This window comes from Psittacula echo, assembly GCF_963264785.1.
Source record: "Psittacula echo genome assembly, chromosome: 24".
Lineage (NCBI taxonomy): Eukaryota > Metazoa > Chordata > Aves > Psittaciformes > Psittacidae > Psittacula > Psittacula echo.
This window is the reverse complement of record NC_137759.1, coordinates 2944508-2952160: the sequence shown is the minus strand read 5'-3', so window position 1 is coordinate 2952160 and position 7653 is coordinate 2944508.

Here is a 7653-nt window from a genome sequence, read left to right as displayed (position 1 = left end):
GCCTCAGGATTGGATGTCCTGGCCTAAAGTTCCAATTGGTGCGGCTGAACAGCCCACCCGGATCCGCATCCCATCACCCACGTACATCCCATTGCCAGAGGAGGGCAGAATCCACATCCCTCATGGTTTTGAGATGCAGGACAGTTCAATGACAGACTTTTACTACCCTCCTTCAGGTCCTGCCCCCTCCCCCCATTAGGGACCCATCTCACATCCATTTAGCAAGTACCCATCCGGGTACCCAAGCATGGGACACACACACGTCCTTTGACCCTACAGCAGCTCCCCCCAGCGCAGGGAGCCTCCTGCAGGACACGGATGGCTCAAGGGAAAGGCTTCAGGCAGCGGCTGGGGAAGACCGGCGGCATCCCCAGAGCTGAGTCACAACAAGCAGCCCCTTCTAGAGAAACTGCACTCATTCAGTGAATCCCCATAGGGCAAAGCCCACGCTGCAGCCTACGCACTGCTCGCCTGAGTCTACTTAAGGCTCCGTTCTACATCATTGCAGCAGTGGGATGTTGCTTTCATTAGAGTTAAATGATACCTGCTCTCCTTCCCCTTCCATTAGGGGATAGGACAAGAGGGAATGGTGATGGGACAAGGGGAATGGCTTGAACCTGCCAGAGGGGAGACTGAGATGAGCTCTTAGGCAGAAGCTCTTCCCTGGGAGGGTGCTGAGGCGCTGGCCCAGGGTGCCCAGAGAAGCTGTGGCTGCCCCATCCCTGGCAGTGTTCAAGGCCAGGTTGGACACAGGGGCTTGGAGCAAGCTGCTCTGGTGGAAGGGGTCCCTGCCCGTGGCAGGGGTTGGAGCTGGAGGAGCTTTAAGGTCCCTTCAAGCTCCCAGAGAACCTGGTGCTGCAGAGACAAAGCCTCAGGCTTCCACTGACCTCCAGAACGGGTGGACCATGCCTTGGTTACAGCGCAGTTACCCCGGCGGCTGCAGAGTTTTGGTTGCCTCCCTTTTGCGTTGTTTTAGGCAGCTCTTCCCGCTGGAGCCACAGCTGTGACTGAAAACACTGCTCCATGCTGGGAGGAAACAATATCCTGCTCCTGTGCCAGCAGCGACGGCCACTTCAGCTCATGAGAACCCGGAGCACTGGTGAATGGACTGGCACAGGGATGCAGTCAGCAAGAAAAGAATCCCAGCAGTTTCCAGGCCACGGGAATGTTGTTCCCTGTGGGTCTGGGCACAGCGTTTGAGGAGAACAAGAGTCCAGGCATGGACATGAGAGCCGGCAGCTGCTAAAACAGCCTTAAACCAAGGCTTGGGCGAAGAAACAGTGAGAGCTGCTCTGACCGGTTCCAAGGGAGGGCACAGGTATCCCGGGGGGGGCTGTTGGAGTCCATCCCTTACAATGCCTTTACAGCACCTGCCAGGAAAACCAGCAGGGTGCTGGTCCCACGAAGCCACAGGAAGCCTCCCACGAGATCCCAGCGCCCCCCATGGTTAACAGGGAATCGTTCAGCTCGCAGGAAACCATCTGGATTCAGGAATTCTTTGCACCTTTGGCTTCTCCTTCTGCAACCCCCCTGGCTCCCACCAGCTCAAGAGGCCACCTCCGTGGTGCTGGCATCACCCCAGCGATGGGAAGCTGTAGAGGAGCAGCTATAGGAGGAGATCCTTTGCCAGCCAAGGCCTCCCCTCCTCAGCGTCCCCATGGAACATCACCGTGTGTCCCCATGGAATATCACTGCTTGACGTGCAAATAACTTCACTCTGGCTTCCACCTGCCTGAAGAGAAATCATTTGAGGGTTGCGGAGCTTGGAAATCACTGCTCAGATGTGGAAATCAGTGCAGGAGAAGAGGTCCCAAAGCAAACCCATTGGAGCTGGGGACACAGAGGTCTCCCGTTGCCGTTCAGATCCTTCACTTTCTGCTACTCAACTGAACTTCCCTCCCGTTGCTGAACCTTCCTTCTCCCAGTGTTTAAGCAAGGCCTTATACCACTTGTAACCTCTTGGTTTTGGGGGGAGCCTTCCTCGCAGGCATTCCCAGCTGTGCTTTTATGTGAGCAAACAGCTATTTCCTACAATTCCCAAACTGCTTGGCATGAAGCTGGCCAAGCTCCAAGGCTGGGGAGTGCAATGGAAGCCGGTGCCTATGGTTACTGGGGAAGCAAGAGCAGGGGTCTCAGCAACTGCCTGAGGTGGAGAGGACACTGAGCTGACACCCACGCTGTCCTCTAGCGAAACCCAACCAGCACCCATCAACCCACCCCACCCTGGGCTAAGGGATGAGGTAAAGCCCCGCCGCAGCGGGAGGAGCAGATGGGTGCTAGAAACCAGCCTGGAAAGCAGCAGAAAGGAGAAGGAGCAGGGGAGAGCAGCCAAGGAGCCACGAGGCTGCAGCGAGGGCAAAGCCGGCCCAGCCGCTGCCTGTCCTTAAGCTGGGGTAGAGGCTCCAGGGATGCGCGGCAGGAGAGGGACAAATCCTGTGTGTGCTGGTGCGGGGTGAGGGCAGCAGAGAGCTGCAGCACGCGGAGCTCCGCAGGACGGGCCCCTCTGCTGCGAGGCCGAGGGCTTGGCTTGACAGAGGCAGGGAGCAGGGATCAAAGCAGCGCATTCCTGCCCCTTGCATCATCTCCTCCCGTGCCTCTGTCTGCCCCGCGGGAGGTGAGCACGGCACGATGGCAGTCACTAACGCAGTGAATGCCACGGGACAGCAACAAGACCATTTCCGTCGCAGCAGAGGAACACTTGTAAATGGGGCGCTTCGGTGTCACGTGCGGTCCCCAAAGGGACGATGCTGAGCCGTGACGCACAACAGAGCAGGGAAAGGAATCACACCTGACAACGGGGACCCAGCATCCCCAGATCCTCCAAGTGCTTCCTAACAAACCCAACCAGCACTGGGACAAGCGGGGAGGATGGCGCTGAGAGGGAGCCCCATGCTGAAACAAGGGCTAGGAGCTGGCGCAGGGGAGTCCTGGCTGCCCACAGGCACAGGAGATGGGGTTTAGGCCTGGGGACCACCAGCAGGATTCTGCCCCATGGCCTGCTGCTGCTGATGTGGGGTTTGGACAAAGGCTGGGGTTACTGATGGATGCTGCCTCTTGTAGGAAGCGTTCACTCCAGGCAACACAACTCTTCCCCAAACGTGTTTCTCTGCTTCCTCCCACGTCCTTCCCACACCCACCAAACTCCTTAGAACTGAGTTTATCTTGGCCTTCGGTGTGTGCTGCCTATACACAGCTCATGTATATAATGTACCTTGTTCTGCTTGCACACAGCTCATGTATATAATGTACCTTGTTCTGCTTACACATACAAGAACCACAGAACTGAGCATGCAAACCTTTGCTCTGGAATTGCAAGCTCCAGGTTTTCGGTGTCCTGGCACTGCAGGTCTCCCACCAAGCAGGAGCTCCGAGCATCACTACGTTGACCTAGTAGCTAAAGCCACACTTCAGATACCAAACATTATCTCATTCGTTCTAATTACTGGTTATCTCCCGCAAACCATTTGCCACTGGCGCTCACCTTCGCCTGTGCCACGTTCCCAGCCACATGAAGGTGTTCCATGCAGACAGCGCTGGTTTCCCCACTCAGGTGATGAAATACAGCATGCCTCAGGAGACTTTCACCATCCCCACCACAACTGCCCTACTCAGGCAGTTTGCATCATTGACACTTTACCTGAGGATGCAGCTGCTCTCATGCAGGCCAACATTCAGACAGCACAGGACTGACCTTGATTCCTATCCCCCCCCCGCCATCCATCAGATCTTCCAAGGACGGACAAGAACACCCATTCTTTCCCCTAAACTCAACACAACCTCTAAAAGGCACCGTGTGACATCTGCTAAACAGCCTCAGATGTAATACAAGACATTAAACACTTCACAAGCACCGTTCCCCCTGGAAGGGAAGCAGATCCCAGGAGGGACCATGCACTGGGAACTGCTCCTTCCTTAGCAGCATCCTCAGTGCTGGATCCCCATCCCTGGGAGCCTTCAGGACTCAGCAAGACAAAGCCCTCAGCAGAGCTGGGCTGGCGTTGCCAATGGTCCCGTCTCAAGCAGCACGTTGGACTGCCTGACCTCCAGAGTCTCCAGCCAACAGCTCCATGCCAAGCCTGACTCAAGGGGAACCCCTCAAAGCTGAGCACTGGTAATTTGGCTATGTTTCTGTCACCAACAGCACTGGCAGCTCCTGCTCTGCCTTCATGGGTCACAGAAATCAGATCCGAGGCCTCCTGCATTCACTGGCCAAAACCAAGCTGACTCAATCACTTTAATAGCTTTAGAAGACTTCAGATCATTCTTCCCCGTGCCTCAGTTTCCTCCCCCGCTGATCTTGAGAACAGACAACAGGAAGCTGAAACTGATGGCTTCCAACCAGGTTTTGAGATCTGGAGATGGAAAGGCACAAATGGAAAAGCACAAATGGAAAAGCAAACCATTGACTAAACTGTGAATTATGTGTTATTGCTATTAAAGACCTGAAACCTCCCCCAGGCAGGCTCAGAGTCCTGCACTGCTGGGGCTCCTATCTTCAAAATCACAGCAAAGCAGCAGCATCTTTCACCATCGCTTATCTGCTGGAGCCAGGCAAGGGCTGAGAGTGGGCGAGCAGGTCCTACTCCTTGGGTAGTTCCAGCACCCGTGCTGCAGGGTAGGAGAGCTCTGCCAAGAGCACATCAGAGCCGAGTGAGGTTTCCACATCACAGAGCCCAATCCCGCTTCTCCAGCACTTCTTGATGATCCCTGCGATGCCAGCGAGGAGCAGCCGTTGTCCTGCTGAGCTCCAGCACCCGCGCATGGACTTCCCAACCGCGCCACTCATGAGCCAGGCCTGACAAGTGCCCTGGGTTCAGCTCGCTCTCTGGCCAAGCCTTTCCTGGTGCCCTGAAGAAGGCAGCAGCGTTTGGGCTGCCATGGTGGCAAGCAGGATCACCAGCCCAGAGCATGGGAACAGGAGCGGTGCCTGCAGGGTGATGGGCTGAGCCCACCTCACAACACAGCTCACATCCCCATAGACTTCCATCGCCTGCATCCCCCAGCACCACCTCCCTGCCCATGGTTGCTGTGGGGCAGCAGGACCCCATTGCGTGGCCCCGCAGTGCTTGGGGGCGGACACCCCGGCAGCGATGTCCTCTTCGGGGGGGCCAACCAGCAACATCCCTACCACCATCAGCTCCCTGGGGGGGCCCTCACCTGCCTCCCACACCCACAGCTCCCGCCCCTCTCTCTGCCCTCCCCTCCCCATTGGCCAGGGCAACACCTGCAGCGTCTCCATTGGCTCCCTCGGCCGCCCATCAGCCCCCGGGGGTATTTATGTGGGCGAGGTCCAGCGCTCCCTGTGCTGTCAGTGCTGGGAGCGGAGGAGCCAGGTAAGGCTGGGCTGTGGGGCGGTGGTTGTGGGGCCGTGCCTTGGGTCAGGGCTGGGGGAACCCCTGAAGTCTGCTCCTTGTTTACCCAGGGGCTCTGCAGCCTCTTGCCCCAGGTGGCTCTTTGCAGCCCTCCCAGGGATGGAGGATGCGGACAGGGCTTGGAGGTGGTTCCATCCTAGAGCCCTTGGCTCCTGGCTGCACTAAGGCAGAACTGCCCCTGCTGAGGGGCTGTTCCGGCTCCCTGAGGAAGCACAGGGCTGTGTGCTGCGTTTCTGCTGCTTTCCCCATCTGGGGGTGGGGGTGGGGGTGTCTTGGCTTTCTGAGGCCAAAGGTGACATCTTACGGTGTCATGCTGTATCTGCTGTGCCTTGGGGAAGAGCTGAAAGGCTTCCTAGGCTCCTTGGTAACATCATGTGTCTGTGATTGAGCAGCTGTGGGCCTGAAAGCTCTTTTCTGTTTCTTGTCTGCTGAGGACCAAAGCTGTGCGAAGGGTGCCCTGGAGGCAGCTCTCCCCATCAGCGGGTGCAGGATGTGCACCCTGGCCATCAGCAGTGGTGATGCTGCGGTATGTGCTGCAGGAGGCAGCTGATCACTTGGGCATCCCCTTCCTGTTGACGGTGCTTCCAGCCCTGCCTGTAGCTATTTCACATGATCCTTTGGCGTAGGCATGATAATAGTGCTCACCAAGGGGGTGGCTGGAGTGACAAGGTGACTCTTGCTCAAGAGGCTCTGCAGATGGAGGCTGCATCCATGCAGGGCTCTGCTCCCTGCTGAAGGGAGCCCTTGGCAAACTGCCTTCGTGCTCCTCAAGACTACCAAGGTTTGCAGTGTGGTTTGGTGACTGCCTCAAACCCTGCATGGCTGCAAAGGGCTTCAATTACTGAAGCTGGTTCTGCTGGAAGGGCAGATGGCAATGGGTGTCAGAGCAGTGTGCTGCTTGCTCTGCAGGATACAGCCTCTGTCTGAAGCTGAGGTGTGTTCTATGGAAAGATGGGGAACGGGAAGTACTGGGAAGTTGAGGAGCTGTTTTAATGAAACCCCCTTTCCTCTTTCCTGAAGTATCTCCATTTTCTAGCAGCTTGGATAGCTGATGGTAACTGCTCCAAGGAGTTACTGACCTGCAGCCACTGGCTGTGGTGCTTGAGTTCTCTTGGAAGTGTGGCTTTAATCCTTGAGGTTCCCTAATACTGATGGCTTTCCAGAAAGGTCAGATGAGCACCTCCGCCAGCAATTGCCAAAGGGATGTCCTAAGGTCAAGGCTGAAGATCATCTGATCCTCTTCCTAAAGCAAGCTCTGCCCTCAGAGCATCTCCAGAGGGCTCCCTTGGCTGTGGGCAGCTCCATCCCCACTGCAGCAGACACCCTGTGACCCGGTTCTGCAGCTCTAGGAACTGGGGTATCAGTGGCAAATCTCGAGAAGAATGTAAATAAGTGCTTTCACCACCAATGGGCCCTGATTAGCCCTCCCTGCTCATAGCCAAAGCACTCCTTCAGCTTTGTTTTCCTAAAGGGTCATTAAGGAATTGCCAGTTAAGCTATTGAGCAGGCATGCAGCCATGGCTCAGTCTGTCTTCCCAAGGTAAAACACTTCCAGAAGGGAGAAAGCTTCCTAAACAACAAGAGCCCAACCTCGCATCTGATCTTCATGGGGCAGAGCTGCTTCGCAGAGGAAAAGCAAAGCCTTGCCCATGCTAAAGGAGTAGTTCTGTGTGTGATGGTCATTGTCAGGGTGACGGGAATCAAGCCCCAGCAGGAAGGGACTTGTCCTGCTGCCAGGCTAACACTGTCACTGGCTGTGACAGTCGGACCTGCTGTTCTTGCTGTTTCACCCAGTTCAGACTCGTGCCAAACTGGGCATGGACCAGCAGCTGAGCTATTTTGCCATGCTAGAAATGTGTGCTGAAGAGTTTCATCTTTCTGAAAGTGACTGTTCCAGCTTTCTCCAGTAGTGACCTGGTATTTCTCATGTAGCAATGGTATGAAACCATCTGCTTGTCGTTTATATCCAAAGCAAATGGTGATGCTGTTCTGCTCTCTGGTCTGGTGGTTCCCCCGCAAGTGTGGGGTCTCTCTGTTGGGATTCCCCCTTGTAACTGGCTTGAAACTGTGCCTTCCTCCAAGGGATCCTGAACCAGCTCACCCAGAAGTACCAAGCACTGCACTTTACTGCAGGCTCAGAAGGAAAATGAGGTCTGCTCAGCACTTCTGCAGGGAAAAGAGAAACTAAAACAACCATGCTGTGGGCTCATGAAGATTTGCCTGCCCCACAGATACTGGCATTGCAACACACCTCATCCCTCCTACATGGAGGAGAGCAAAC